At 41.0% G+C, this 14821-nt stretch overlaps 1 protein-coding gene across 9 annotated transcripts in view; it reads right to left on the bottom strand.

Annotated features, from left to right (window-relative positions):
- NCALD (neurocalcin delta) overlaps positions 1-14821 on the bottom strand; it is a 443801-nt gene that overhangs the window by 300725 nt on the left and 128255 nt on the right. For 7 of the 9 annotated variants that reach the window (XR_011070731.1, XM_068525732.1, XM_068525731.1 and 4 more), the window contains one exon: positions 13643-13695. The exons of the other annotated variants lie outside the window; for them this stretch is intronic. The gene's annotated coding sequence lies outside the window, so the exon portion shown is untranslated. Of the gene's footprint in view, positions 1-13642; positions 13696-14821 lie in introns of those variants that run through there. 9 annotated transcript variants of the gene reach the window in all.

The following is a 14821-nucleotide window of genomic DNA, read 5'->3' on the forward strand; positions in this document are numbered from 1 at the left end:
TGCACCAAAAAATCAATGAACAACTGGAAATGATTATTTAGTAATTACATTTAGCTCCAACAGAAACAACTCATTAGGACAAGAAGAGCACACACGTTGCGATGGCCATTTTTAACTCTGAAAATGCCAGTTGGGGCAACCAACAATGCAAGCTATGCCAGTCCCCCTCCTCCCTCAGGGCCCCTGGAGGTCAAATTCAGGCTTCGCATCATGTTAAAGGCAATACCTTTCTCACCACACAGTGAGGCCGAGGAAACTGGAGAAATCAGGGCCTGTGCACTAAAAAACTTCAGAACAGGCTAAGGGAGTAGCAAGTTTTTAAAACAATAAAACTGGCTCTATAGAAAACAGATTTGCTCATTCATTGAATGCACCTACTTTGAATTTCCTCTAAACGTAATGTCACGAGTAATCATTTCAGGGGCTCAAATAGCAATAAACCATTTTGCTCGCTCTTCCCCATCCCTGCTACGACACCCACAACCCTACTCCACCTCTCCTGCCCCCGTGTCCCCTATACTGGTGGCTTCCTGTTGGGTTTGACTAATGGGGGAACCAGACAAAGACGGGAGGGCTGGGAGGAGAGCAATGGGGTTTTGTTTCCCTACTCTCCCTGTTTCACCTCAGTGTCTGACCACAGTTATGGCCCTTCACCGCTGAGGCTCCTGTCGAGTGGCCCTTCCGCCATGGTTACAACCCTCCCTGGACTCCACTATTTGTCCCTCTTGTCTCTTTGGGGATAGCAACGGCTTCCGGCTGCTGCTAGCTCCTGGGGGCTAGACCACCCCTTGTTTGTTCTCATAACCCTGCCCACGGGTTTGCAATAGTCCCTTCCTTCATTAAACTCTCTTCATTCAAACCCTCCGAAGTAAATTGTTTCCTGCCAAGATCCCAATGCAACCACTTTGCAAAATAAATATAGCAGTGCTTGTTTCCTCACTGAAGACGGTGAGCAAACACAAAAAGAAGACCAGTACCAATGAAAAAAACATGCATGAGCAAAACAAACCTCCACCAACCTGTTTTGGCAAACTTGATGTATTTAATGTCACACTTAAAGTCAAAAACAGCAAAATATAGCTAATATTCCTCCTTGCTAACTTCTTTTTTTGAAATGAAGGGGAAAAAAATCTCACCCGCTCACTCCCACCATCAAAAAAGCCTCCACTGCATAAACCCCAGGAAAGCCTAATTCTAAAGACTAGTGATTCTCCATAAGTCCCATGGACGCTTAGGACAGATGAGCTTTTTTCCCATTCTTATCCTTTTGCAACTACAAAAAGAAAAGGAACATTTTCTGAGTCTTTTTCTTTGGTGCCCAGAATTTAATGCACTATACTGCAGAATGGGTGATGATATTGCCTTTCAAAAACTAGAATCAAGTAACAAAATAGGGAAAAAATAAATAAAAGAACTGTTTTATCCAAATTGTAGAAGGTGGTATATGACACTCTTAAAATCCGTTATCAATTCTAAAACTATATCTCAGACGGCAGTTCTTTTTCTTCAGTCTAGGTATTTATTTATTTAGCTGGAGGCTACAACTCTTTTACTACCATTAACCCACCAAAAGAATGTTGCTGAATTTGCAACAAGTTGATCAATTGTACAGTTTTCGTGTCTAAATGTAATGTTTTCGTTGGATCCTCTTTTTTTTTTTATTAATCTACAGGCCCCTCCTAACATTGTAGCTGTGAATTAATAAGCAGAGCACATGTTTTAACCCAGGCACAATTAACTAATCAGACTATCTCTCCTGCATTTTACTTTAACACAGGGCTGGTTATTCTCACCTCAACCCCTCTCTCAATGCATTCTCCAGATCCATTCTCCACCCTCTCTTCTTCCTCTGTGCCCAGCAACTGTATTGTCCATTCCCTGCCCTCTGGCTTCTTGTTAAGTGTCGCCAATGCGGGGCACCCACAGGAGCACAAAGACCCATGTCCTCTGAACACTGGAGTCTTCGGTTCTGGCAGTGGCTGGTTCTCCAACTACACACCCCTGACTACTGCTGCACCTGGCGGCCGGTCCCAAAGAGGGGAAAGCTTTTCACTGCTGAAAGCTCCTGGTTGCCTTAATATCCTTTATTTGTTTCTCTCACCCTGCCTACATCTCCGTAAACAGCACTTTTGCTAAATTCTCTCCAGGCTCTTCCAGAGTGTGCTTTCTGTTTCCGGCTCTGTCCCTGACTGACAGAAGCAGGACTTGGGATGCAAAGCACAAGGTACCCCTCAGGCAAGGGGAGGTCTCCCAGGCACTGGTTTCTGAGCACTTGTCAGGTGTGCCCAGGGTCTGTCCCTGGCTTTGGAAGAGCAATGGCGATTGAGTTCTAGTGTCTGAGAACCACCTGGGAGCTAATTAAAAATGCAGATTCGAGGAAACACTAAGAAACTATCACAGATTGGAAGAGACTAAGGAGACATGATGACTACATGCAATGTGATGTCCTGCATTGAACAGAAAAAAGGACATTAGTGCAAAAACTGGTGAAATTTGCAAAAAGTCTGTAGCTTAATTAGTGTTATCGCATTGATATTAGTTGGTTAATTTTGACAAATATATTCTGCTTATGTAATAAGGCGTTAACATTAGGGGAAGCCAGGTGAAGGAAATATAGGAACCTTTCTGTACTATTTTGCAACTTTTCTAAAAATATATTCCAAAATAAAGTGTTTATTCTTTAAAAAAGCAGACTCCCAGACCATGCTCCAGACCTCTTGAATCAGAATTTCAGGAGTAGATATTTAAGCAGGTGGCTTGAGAACTAAACTTTGAAAATCACTGTCCCTAAAGGACTTGGAAACTATTATCTCAGGTTGAGATAAGGATGGAAACAATTGTTTACAAATGACAAATTGCAGCATAATTACTTGACTATTTAAGGAAAAGAACTAATCAAAGCTTTGTCAAAGTTCACCTTCTATTCCAGTTAATTAGAATGATTCATCCCTCGACCAGTCTCCGTATTTAGTTTCCTGCATAAAAACACTTGAAAAGGTACAGGTAATTATAGAACCAAAAAAAGAAAGTGACAGTAAAGCCCTTCCACTTCCTCCTCCCTCTGAAATCAAGGTTTTTTTTTGCAGTACGCCTCCTTTTTATTTCCCCCAACTTTGAGTTTCCAAAAGAGCAGGGCCAACCAAACAGACTGCTGGATAGTGATTTTACTCATCTTTTCCATCGTGGGTTATCCTGTTTCCCTAAGCTTTAAGCTCCCCAAAGTCAGGAGCTCTATTTTCAGTTTCTTCTGTGTTTTTCTACAGCTCAGTTGAATGTTCTTCATCTACTTTGATGGATTGACAACCTGCACTTCCCCACTACGCTCATATCTTTGACTACTTATTTTAGATATAATTCTTATTATGCCATTGGAACGTATAAGAAGGCGCTGGGTAGAGGTGAAAATGTTGGCATTATTATTGCTCGTTCACCAACAAAAATGTTAACTGAGAATCTACTATGTGCCAGGCACTGTTCTAGGCACTGGGGATCTAACGGTGAATAAAATAATCTCCACTTCAGGGAGCTTAACGTCAGACCAGGGAGACAGACGATTAAGCAGATAACTGCCAAACAAGTTATAGGTTCTCCCTTACCATCCTCACACTTAGCTCATTATGACAGGGCAACCTGAAGAGGAATTAGGAATAGGACAGGTAGGTTCTAGTTCCTGGTCTACCTCTGGTAAGAATGATTTTAAGGGAGGCATAAATCTTTCTGACCCTCAACGCTCTCATTCAAAAGAATGGGAATTAAAAAAAAAAAAAATCTGTCTTTCTGTCTTCCGGGGGTTGTTAAAAACCTCAAATAACAATGGATGTGAAAGTGCTTTGAACACTGCAAAGTGTTATACAAATGTCAAGCAATAGAAGGTAATGACTTAAACTGTCCCTACCCGCTAACTCTAAACCAAAAAACTAGTGGTTCAGTGGTCTTCCCATTAAGCAGAAATTTCAGACAGTAAGCATTTACAAAAGGCAATCCTTTCAAAGATCGAAGCTCTGTTGCTTTGGAGTTAGCAATTAATGAGAATTAGATTAACACCAAAGAACTGGGCCAGAGGAGAGAAGTCACCTGTGAAGAAAGCAGGCCTGTCATTTTATTCACAGCAGACCCACTCTGGCTTCACTCTCCTTGAATAAACAGGGCTCAGTTACTGCAACTCTTGTCTGAAATTGAAAGGGATTTCTTAGCCAGAGCCATTCAACATTTCTATTTTATTCAAAGAGAAGCTTCCAGATCAGAGATGAAAGAAAAGTGTCTCCAATTCAGTGCTAGAGCATGTAAACCTGTGAGCAGTCTTCAGAGAATGTCTTATAAAAGATGATGCTTGGAGAGAAATTTTGAAAATCAGATTTCCTATTTCAGATAAATACAGTTTCTATTCTCAGCTTCTAAGGTAGAAAATGTTCTATCAGAGCAGTTTACCATCTTCCTCTCTGTCTGGAAAAGTTGATGAGCTTCTAAGGGCTCTCTTTGGATGCCATGGTAACAGCATGATTCTGGTCAAGACTGTTATGTCTGGCGTACAGCTTAAGAAACTTTAAAATGCTACCTAAGAAAATATGCATGACAGCCCTGCTGGCATGCTTGAACTGGACGCACGACCCATTCTCTTCAGGGGCACATACACTTGTAAGCCTCAACGGTGTCCCAGCACCGGGCCAGCACTAGGGTAACTAAGTGAATGGAAGACACTCACAAAGAACTCGCAGTGGGTGCGGTCCCCAGGGAGCCACAAGAATATATAGGAATGATATCGTCAAGTTTTAGCTTTTATTCCAAAATGTAAATTTTATTCTCTAGCTTTTGCTGTGACTTCAAGTGTGGAAGACTTTCATGAAGATTACTTCAGCTAAATACAGACATGAGAAAAAGTTGACTGTTGAGCATGGGAACAGCAACGGGATCAGAAAGAAGTTTAAGTTGTTCATTTGGGTCTTCAAATGCACTTAGACTGCAAAATCATGAAGGGACAAAGGAGAACTATTGGCCTATGGAAAGGAACAGCATTTTTGGCTTTCTGGGTACGGCAACATCACATCCAGCATGTGGGACTCTCTGAAGTCTCCTCAGACGGTCTCCCTAAAGATGATACTTTCCCTTCACCTGGAAGTACTGAACAAGTGTCAGATGATGGAGACTTCCTCTTCACTGTGGTTAGTATACATGTGCGTGTTTATACCACTGTCGGATTATATCAGCAGTCACTTTGGAGCTCACCATTTACATGAACCAATGACCACCTCAATCATTTCTATATATGTGAAAGAAATTTGATCTATGACTCCAAAGAAAGCCCATGAGTGAGCTGAATTTCTTCAGGAAATATTTAGGAAGCACATGCTATAAGCAACATGCTGAACCAGGAGCTGAAGGAGAAACAAAAGAAACATCATACCTGGCCCTTTTTTACCCTTTGGTGGAGGAGGAAGATAGACCCAGAGGAAACAGTCAGGTAGCAGTTCTCTTTCTCTTGTCTCTTAGCCACTCTCCATTTCCTTATTGACCTAATGGAGTTCTCCTGGCCTTGGCCTCCACCCACCATGTCCATTAACCATTTTCTCCATCTTCATGATACCCCCATCTGACCCCACACACACATCTTGGCCTCCCTTCCTCTGTGCCCAATATGAGATGATTACAGTCTCTCCACAGACCCCTCAATATCTCTGTTCTCTTCTCTTCCCAACCCTGGATAATCCTGTATTCTATGTTCTCCGCTCTAACACTGAACATTCTTGGAGAAAAACCATGTAACCATGAAGATGCCCTCAATGAAACCATGAAGAAAGGACCACTGGAGAATGCTGATTCCCTAATTAGAATGTAAGTTCCTTGCAGGGGGGACTATGTCTCACGCTGCTTTGTTAAGCCCAAGGGCACATCAGCAGGCTCAATAAATCCTTGTTGCAATAAGTTAATACCAAAAACAAAAAATTAGAAAAGAAGGGTCCATACTCATACTTGGACAGATAGATTTTTTAAACTTTCACACATGGTTTATATGCAAATAAACAGTTATTTATTTAATGCTTTATTAATGCTTTAAAATAAAGCATTCAATAAAAGAGCCTTAAAAAACAGCTGGTAAAAGTTATTCTGTGGATTTCAGAGTTGTAAATCTCTTCAAACTTCTTTCATAATTCAGCATTTTTATAACTTAAGATGGTTCTTCCTGGCAATTAAAGCAATGTAGTGAGATCTCACTACACTGCATGGCAAACCACCTCTAAACTTCACCAAATAGAAGCCGTCCTCAGGTCATATCTGTGTTTCTCCCAGGGAAAAAAGAAAGGGTCTCTCCATGTTGGCCAGAAAGGCAAATATCAAAGGAATCCTCAAACATCACGTTTCAAAGAGAAGAAAGTCATCATCCTATGAGGGCAATGGCTGCTGTGAGGTGTAAGATTTCAGTGGGACACTGCTGCCTGAACAGGGGCCCCAATGGACTCCTGGGTCTCTGAGACCACACTGGGGATGCAGAATGCTCCTCCCTCATACCAGGGGCAACGCTGTCTCAGAGCTGGGTAGGGACTTCTGCTCTGCCAAGCCAACTGCACCACAGGCCACAATCCTTATACCGGCTTGACAGGAACAAACCCAAATGTCACCTGATTATCCTACAAATGGAATAATGTCTGATAAGAGGCTGATTGGACAGCACACAATGTCATTTCCTCTAATTAAGGAACTCTTGAGAAAAACCAAAATAGCCACGAAGCACTGTCAGCAAAGCAATCAGCAGCAACAATTAGCTGTCAACTCGGTCCGAGCTGAGCCTTGTGTAGTGAGCGGGGGCGGGGGGGGGGCGGGCGGTTGTTATGGGTTTCCAATCAGCGTGACCGCAGGAGTCAAGGGTGGCCAGGCGAGAAGAGGGGCTGGAGCCTGCTGCACACCGAGGAAGTCTGCAGCAAAACCCTCTGGTTGGGGGACGGGGCAGGGGCGGGGCGGAGGCAGCAGCTTGTTGGTTGGTTTCTGTGCAGCAATAAAGTGGGGGGGATGTTATAAAGAATCCTGCAGCAAGCTTCCAAAGCAGCTGGAAGTCTACTGGCTGCAGCCCATGCTATTTATTTGCCCTGAATCATTCTTCCTCTCAACCTGAAACAATTCTACGAATCTTTAAAATCTATAAGCAGTTCATCTCCATCTCCTTTATGAGGGTTTCACAACTTCAACACATGTGAATTCTCCCTTTGCTCAACTCTCATAAGAGGTTACCATCTATATTACAAGGTCATTAACTGTAGGAGTTGGGAAAAATATAACACAACTGTCACAATATGTCAAAATATATAATAAGACATTGTGTGTGTGTGTGTGACACACACATGTATGTAACAATTATTAGGAGGAGCATTATTCTCTCCTTCCCAGCATCCCTGCCTGGGCACATAAAATAAAACTGTTTGTCTTCTTAAAAGAAGGTGACTATTGGAAGGTGACTTCTACCCTTCACTACATCCCTTCACTCCTCCTCAAGGGAGTGACTTCTTAAATTGCTCAGACTGAGTGAGGGAAAGTTCATGGAGGTCTGGGCACCCTCCTTTCTATTTCTGGCCTCAGCAGCATGTATTTTTCTTTTCCATGAAAGAAGACTTCAGCAATAAACGTAATAGGATGCCTGATTCTAGCTGATCCTGTCCATAATTTAAACTCATTCTCCAATCCAGGATCACTGGGAATAAAGCTGATATTTAATAAAGCTCCCTGTCTGTCTGATATCTGCATTTAGTTCTCCATCCATAGCAAACGCAGCCCTGATTTCTTTTGCACCAACAATACTCCCAACTCAAAGATACATTTCCCAGCCTCCCTTGCAGCTAAGGGTGACCACTAAGATTAAAGCATAATTCACTGGTCCCAGGAAACCAGGACAGCTCTTAACCTGGGCTGACTCAGCTAAGAGGCGTGACCTTGTGCCCCTCTGTGTCCACCTGCTTGGAATACTTCCATGATGGTCCCAAGTTGAACAAGCTATGTTAAAACAATTTAATGATATTGCCGGAACTCTCTGACTTGATGTCTCTCACTGAGACGTGGGGGTGGGGGGTTGGGGGAGGCTTCAAAATACCTGGATACAAAAGCAAAGGTAAAGACAAAAGGAAAGCAGATGCTATAATCCAGCAATCATGGCCAGCATTTTTTTTATGAAATCCAAGGAAAGAGGACAACTTAAGAATTGGGATAAATGTAAAATGAACCTTTACTGAAAGTTGAGAAAAAATAGAGAAAACTAGAATTCTGGCAGCACAGTCGCATCATTGCATCACAAGATACTCAAAGTTGGGAAGATTCAAAAGCTGAGGGTCTCTCAGCAAGAACCTTGTCAGAGAGATGGGTCCTTGCTAGAACCCTTTAGGCCAGGCTTTGAAGCATCAATAGAAACTTCATGTAGGAACCTGTTGCTTGAGCTGAACCCAAGGTGGAGAGGAAGAAAGAACTGCCCCTAGGAGGCAAGCTTCAAAGGTCTAAGAAATCCCTTTATAAGAGGAAGCAACAGAAAAATCCCTGCTACAAGAAAGAGTCAAGATTTTTGAGCGCTAGGAACACAAAGCTCAAAGAAGAATTTGAAACTAAGAAGCTTTAACTATGCATATCAATGATAATTGTTCAATTAAATTCAATAATTTAACTAGAAAAAAACATTTAAATGCCTTAATTTAAATATGTGTGCACTACAACCCAGTTCATTCTTAAAGTAGGGTTACCTTCACAATATTTTGACTTTGAAGGATTTTAATCTCATTATTAAAAGCACAGTTAGCAAAAAAAGAAAAAAGAAAGAAAGAAAGAAAGAAAAGAAAACAGTGATTGGGTAAAATAGGGGTCCCCCACCCCCGGGCCGCAGACCGGTACCAGTCCGTGGCCTGTTAGGAACCAGGCCGCCCAGCAGAAGGTGAGTGGCGGCCAGCGGGCGAAGCTTCATCTGCCGCTCCCCATCACTCCCCACTGTTCGCATTACCGCCTGAACCTCCCCCCCCCCGCCCCACCCCACCCCCATCCGTGGAAAAATCATCTTCCTCAAAACCGGTCCCTGGTGCCAAAAATGTTGGGGACCACTGCAGTAAAACACTACTTCTCAAAGTGCACAAGAATCCCTCAGGGATCTTGTCAAAATGCAGATTCTGATTCATCAGGTCTGAGCATGGGACCTGCGATTCTGCACTTCTAACAAGCTCTCAGGCGTTACTGATGCTGCTGGTCCTGCCCTGATGGAAGAACAAGGGACTCTCAGGCCCAGAATCCTGCCCTGACACAAAGAAGAGGTCTGCTACCACTGAGGGAGGGGCAGGGAGCTCTCTCCCACCCAAGCCACCTACAGATACAAGGCAGAAATGGAACGCCATGAAGAGGAACAGGAACATGGACAAAGCTGCGGTCCCAAGGCCTGCCCAAGATTGGAGCTGGACCAGAAGAACTGGGAACCCCCTAACATGGCCACAGTTTTGCACTAGCAATGCGCCAGAGCAGCCCACAGCTAAGAGAAGAGCATCAACCTGGAGAGCGATCCCCTCAGTGGAAAGCTGAGGATGGAGTCTGGACGGTGAGAAAAACCCTCTGGCACACCAGGCCACACACTAAGCATGAGGTAACTTCAGTCCACCACTGGAAGACTTTGCAGTCTGGTCGGCTGAAGAGAACTACAGCAACCAGGAGCCCAACCCCACCCGAAGTCCCTACTAACTGCTAATCTTATTAACCGCTAACAAGAGACCAAACCACTCTAACATTAACAGCCTTGCCAAAGAAGTGTGCCCATTTCTGGGTGGCAATATTATCAACTTTATTACCTACTGCTCTTCTACCAACAACAGCCAACATCCAATTAAAATTATGAGACATTCAAAAAACCAAGGAAAAACCACCTATTGTCAAGATAAGGCCACCAACAGAACTAGACAGAGAGATGACCCAGATATTGGAACGATCAGACAGACTTTAAAATGGCTATGATTAATATGTAAAAGGCTCACATGGAAAGGAAGGATACAATCCAGGAAAAGATGGAGAATTTTAGCAGAGACATGGAAACTACAGGAAAGAAACAAAAATTCTAGAAATAAAAATGCAATATCAGATGTGAAGAATTCTTTGATTGGCTGATGAGACAGGACACAGGGAAAGAAAAGAAGCAACAAACTTAGCATTTCAATAGAAATTACCCAAAGAGAAATGGTAATTTTAAAAAGTGTCCAAGTGGACTTCTCTGGTGATACAGTGGTTAAGAATCTGCCTGCCAATGCAGGGAACATGGGTTCTATCCCTGGTCTGGGAAGATCCCACATGCCACTGGGCAACACGCGCCACAACTTCTGAGCCCATGCTCTAGAGCCCGTGAGCCGCAACCACTGAGCCCACCCGCTGCAACTACTGAAGCCCGCGCACTCTAGGGCCCATGTGCTGCAACTACTGAAGCTCACATGCCTAGAGCCCATGCTCCACAACAAGAGAAGCCACCACAATGAGAAGCCCGCGTGCCTAGAGCCCGTGCTCTGCAACAAAAAAAGCCACCGCAACGAGAAGCCCATGCACCACAACAAAGAATAGCCCCGGCTCGCTGCAACTAGAGAAAGCCCGTGCACAGCAATGAAGACTCAGCGCAGCCACAAAAAAAGAAAAAAAGAAAGAAAGAAAAAGAAAAAAAAAGTGTCCAAGAGTTGTAGAACAATATTAAACAGTCTAACATGCATGTAATTAGAGTACCAGGAGGAGGAGGAGAGAGAAAGGTGCCCAGGTATTTAAAAGGGGGAAAGGATAGATTTTTCAACATATGGTGCTGGAAAATGTGGACACTCATGTAAAAAATTGAACCATGACCCTTATCTCACGCCAGATACAAAATTACCTCGAAATGTGTCATATAACTAAATGCAAAACTTTTACGTTTTAACTATATTAAACTATAGTTTAACTATAGTTTTAACTATAAAATTTCTAGAAAAAAATTAAGAACATCTTTGTATTTTTGGTTTTAGCAAGGATTCCTTAGGACACAAAACTGCTATCCATCAAAGAAAAAACTGATAAATTGAACTTCATGAAAATTAAAAATTTCTGCTCTTTGAATGATGCTTTTAAGAGTATGAAAAACAAGCCACAGCCTGGGAAAAGGTATTTGCAAAGCACACATTTGATAAAGGGTTTGTATCCGGAATATATTCTATTACAGCTCAATAATATAAAGATAGATAACTTAATTCTTAAAATGGGTGACTGATTTCAACAGACACTCCACTAAAGAAGATATGCAGATGGCAAAGAAGCACATAAAAAGATGTTCAACATCATCATCATTAATCATTAGGGAAATGAGAATTAAAGTTACAACGAGATAATACTACAAACCAACTCAAAATTGCTAAAATTATGGAGACTGATTATACCAAGTGGTGGAGAGACTGTGGGGCAACTAAAATTTCATGTATTGCCGAGTGGAATGCAAAATGGCACAGTCACTTTGGGAACAGCTGGAGGGATTTTTTTTGTATAATGTTAAACATATACAATCCAGTATACTATATAGTATATGACCCAATAAACCTACTCCTAGTAATTTACCCAAGAGAAATGAAAACATACATCCATACAAAGACCTATTAATGAGCAATTATAATAGCTTTATTCATAAGAGCCAAAAACGGTAAATAACCCAAATGTTCATCAGTTGGTTAATGGATAAACAAACTGTGGTACATCCACACAATGGAATTCTACTCAGCAATAAAAAAGAACAAATGACTGGTACTAGCAATGACGTGGATGAATTTTTGAGAGTCTTTGAGATTTTTTTAAAAGAAATCTGAAACAAAAGGCTACATACTGTATGACCCCATTTATATATTCTGAAAAAAGAAAAATATCTAGGGACAGCAATCAGATCAGTGATTGTTACTACAAAGGAGCATTCTTTCAGGTGTTCGGTATATTCTGCATCCTGATTGTGGAGGTGGTTTCAGGATGGTACACTTTGGTGAAGCTTATCAACCCATAAATTTCAAGAGCATGAATTTTACTGTGTGTTCATTATACCTCAGTAAGCCTGACCAAAATAAATAAATAGGTAAATAGTGCTATGACAAAAGGATGGCTTCTGGTCAAGTGCGTATCCACATGGAAAAAATTAATCTTGACCCTCTACCTCACATCATATACAATAAAACCAATTCCAGATGGATCGTGGCTCAAAATGTAAAAGAAAAATAATATAGCTTTCAGAAGAAAACACAAAAGTTCTTTGTGATCTTAGAATAAGGCCAAGATTTCTTAAATAGGTACAATAGTACCAACCACAAAGAAAAAAAATGGATAATTTACACTATTTTAAAGAAATTTCTGATCATAAAAAGAGTAAAAAGGTAAACCACAGGAAAAAAAGTAGATAGTTACAACATATATATCCTACCAAGGCCTCAAATCCAGAATACATATTATTAAAATGTCTACAATTCAATAAGGCAACACAATTTTTTTTCAGAAGACCTGAATAAGCACTTCACTTTTTTTTTTTAAGACTTGAAAGGGCTTTTCACAAAACAAGATATTCAAATGGTCAATCAACATATGAAAAAGTATCCAACTTCATTAGTCTACAGGGAAATACAAATCAAAACTACACTATGATACTACTTCACACTTAGCAGTAGAGACTAAATGAAAAATCAAACAACAAAACAGAAAATACCTTGTACTGGAAAGGATACAGAGAAATCAGAACTCTCATACACTCCTGGTTAGCATGTACATTTTTAAATTAATAGAACCATTCTGAAAAACTGATAGTATCTGCTAAAGCTGAACATACACCTACCCCATGATCCAGAAATTCCCTTGCTGCATACATATCCAACAGAAATGTGTACATATAACCAAAAACAAAATTTGCCAAAACTGACTCAGGAAGAAATCAGAAAACCTAAATAAATCAGAAATTAAATCAGCAGGTAAAAATTCTTCCCTCAAAGAAAACAACAGGTCTCAACTGTTTTACTCTCATATTCCCCCATCCATTCAAGTAGCAAGCAATTCCAATATTTTGAAAACCATTCCTGGCAAGGAAAACACCAGAAAAAAAAATTTTATCCAATCTCAGGACTAAAACTAAATCTTAGCTAAATATAGAAAGAATAATGCATCATGACCAAGTTGATTTTGTCTGAGAAATGCAAGGTAATTTAATGTTAGAAAATCAATTAATATAAATTACCATGATTAGATGAAGAATAAAAATCACTTCATCAGCTCAGTAGATTAGAAAAGCATTCAGTAAAATTCAACACCCAGGACAACTAACTTGCTTTTAGCAAACTAGGAATAGAAAAGAAACTTCTTAATCTGATATAGACTATTACTAAAGTACGTCCATCAAATGATGTACCATAACTGATTTAACACAATTTGCCTACTGTTGGATACTTAGATTCTCTCCTCTTGTTTTGTTTTATTTGGCAAGTATAATTTATGCTGTGATGAACGTCTTTGTGCTTGTTGATCAAGTTGCCTAACCTCTCTGTGTCTCAATAAAATACACCTAACTTATAAGGCTGTTGTAAGGATTAAATAAGATGTTGGATTTGAGTCTTAGGAAGTCTTGGGAGAAAAGCGTGGTTTATAAATCTGAGGAAATTTGTTCTGCACTTACCTGGCGGAAGATCTCTCAAAGCACACCACAGGCTCAAGTCAGAAGAAGTCACTCTGTCAAAAATAAAGTTATAGTCTTTAGGTTATCAGGAACTAAGGATGTAATATCTGAGGAAGGCAGTCAGTGATGGGGGCTATTGCTTGCTGCAGGATTCCCTTGCATCATTTGATAACTTCTACCCCTCCCAGCTACCATGTCTCTAATCAAGTGAAGGTGACTACAACCATGCTCCCTTCATCTGCCCTTGATCTACAGCACCCCATTTTTGCACAGCAGCCAGAGTGAAATTCTAAAATCTGAGCATGACACACCACACCCCTCCTGAAACCCCTTCCACAACCTCCTCTTATGCACAGGATAAAGGCCAAGCTCCTTGGCATGACTTATAAGGCCCTTCATCATCTGATGCCTACCTACTTCTCCAGCCTTGTCTCTCATCCCCGTACCACTGTCTGGGCTCCTACTACACTGGACTTGCTTCAGTCCCTCACTCCTTGGCACGTCCCAGCTTTCACACACACCACCCCCTCTGCCAGGACCGCCCGCCTCTTCCCCTGGCTAACTCCTACTCGTCCTTCCATTCTCCACTTAAGTGTCACTTCCTCACTCAGGCCATCTGCTCCCCTTGACCATGTTAAGCTCCTCTATTTACACTTCAAAGAAGCCTGCAAGTCTTCTTCTGTAATATCGTACATGCAACTACTTATTCAATATATCTTGTCTTCCCTGTGAGGCCAGGGATCATACCTGCTTTGTTCACAGCTGTATCCTCATGCCTATCCCAGCACTGGTCTCACAGTAGACACTTAATAAATATTTATTGAGCAAAAGAATTACTAAACTTATTCCTCAGGTCTTAGCTTTCCAACTCATCTTTTGATTCATACTGATAATTTAATTGACTTCCTACTTCATTACCATACTTCATTGATTAAGATTCACTGGTTGTAAGAGACAATGCTATTTTACATAATAATAGGGAAGAAAAAATGGCTGCAAATTAAACTGTGATACAATACTAAGATTCAGAATTTTTATCTTGTACTTATTGAAAAAGCTCTATTAGATTTACTTAGGCATGGGTTTTATTATATTCATAAAAAGGAAAATGTAAAAATATTAGTGAAATAAATTAGTTAGTTGCTCCAATTTAATTTGATTTAGATATCACATTCAAAA

This window comes from Eschrichtius robustus, chromosome 17, assembly GCF_028021215.1.
Source record: "Eschrichtius robustus isolate mEscRob2 chromosome 17, mEscRob2.pri, whole genome shotgun sequence".
In the NCBI taxonomy this organism is placed as follows: domain Eukaryota; kingdom Metazoa; phylum Chordata; class Mammalia; order Artiodactyla; family Eschrichtiidae; genus Eschrichtius; species Eschrichtius robustus.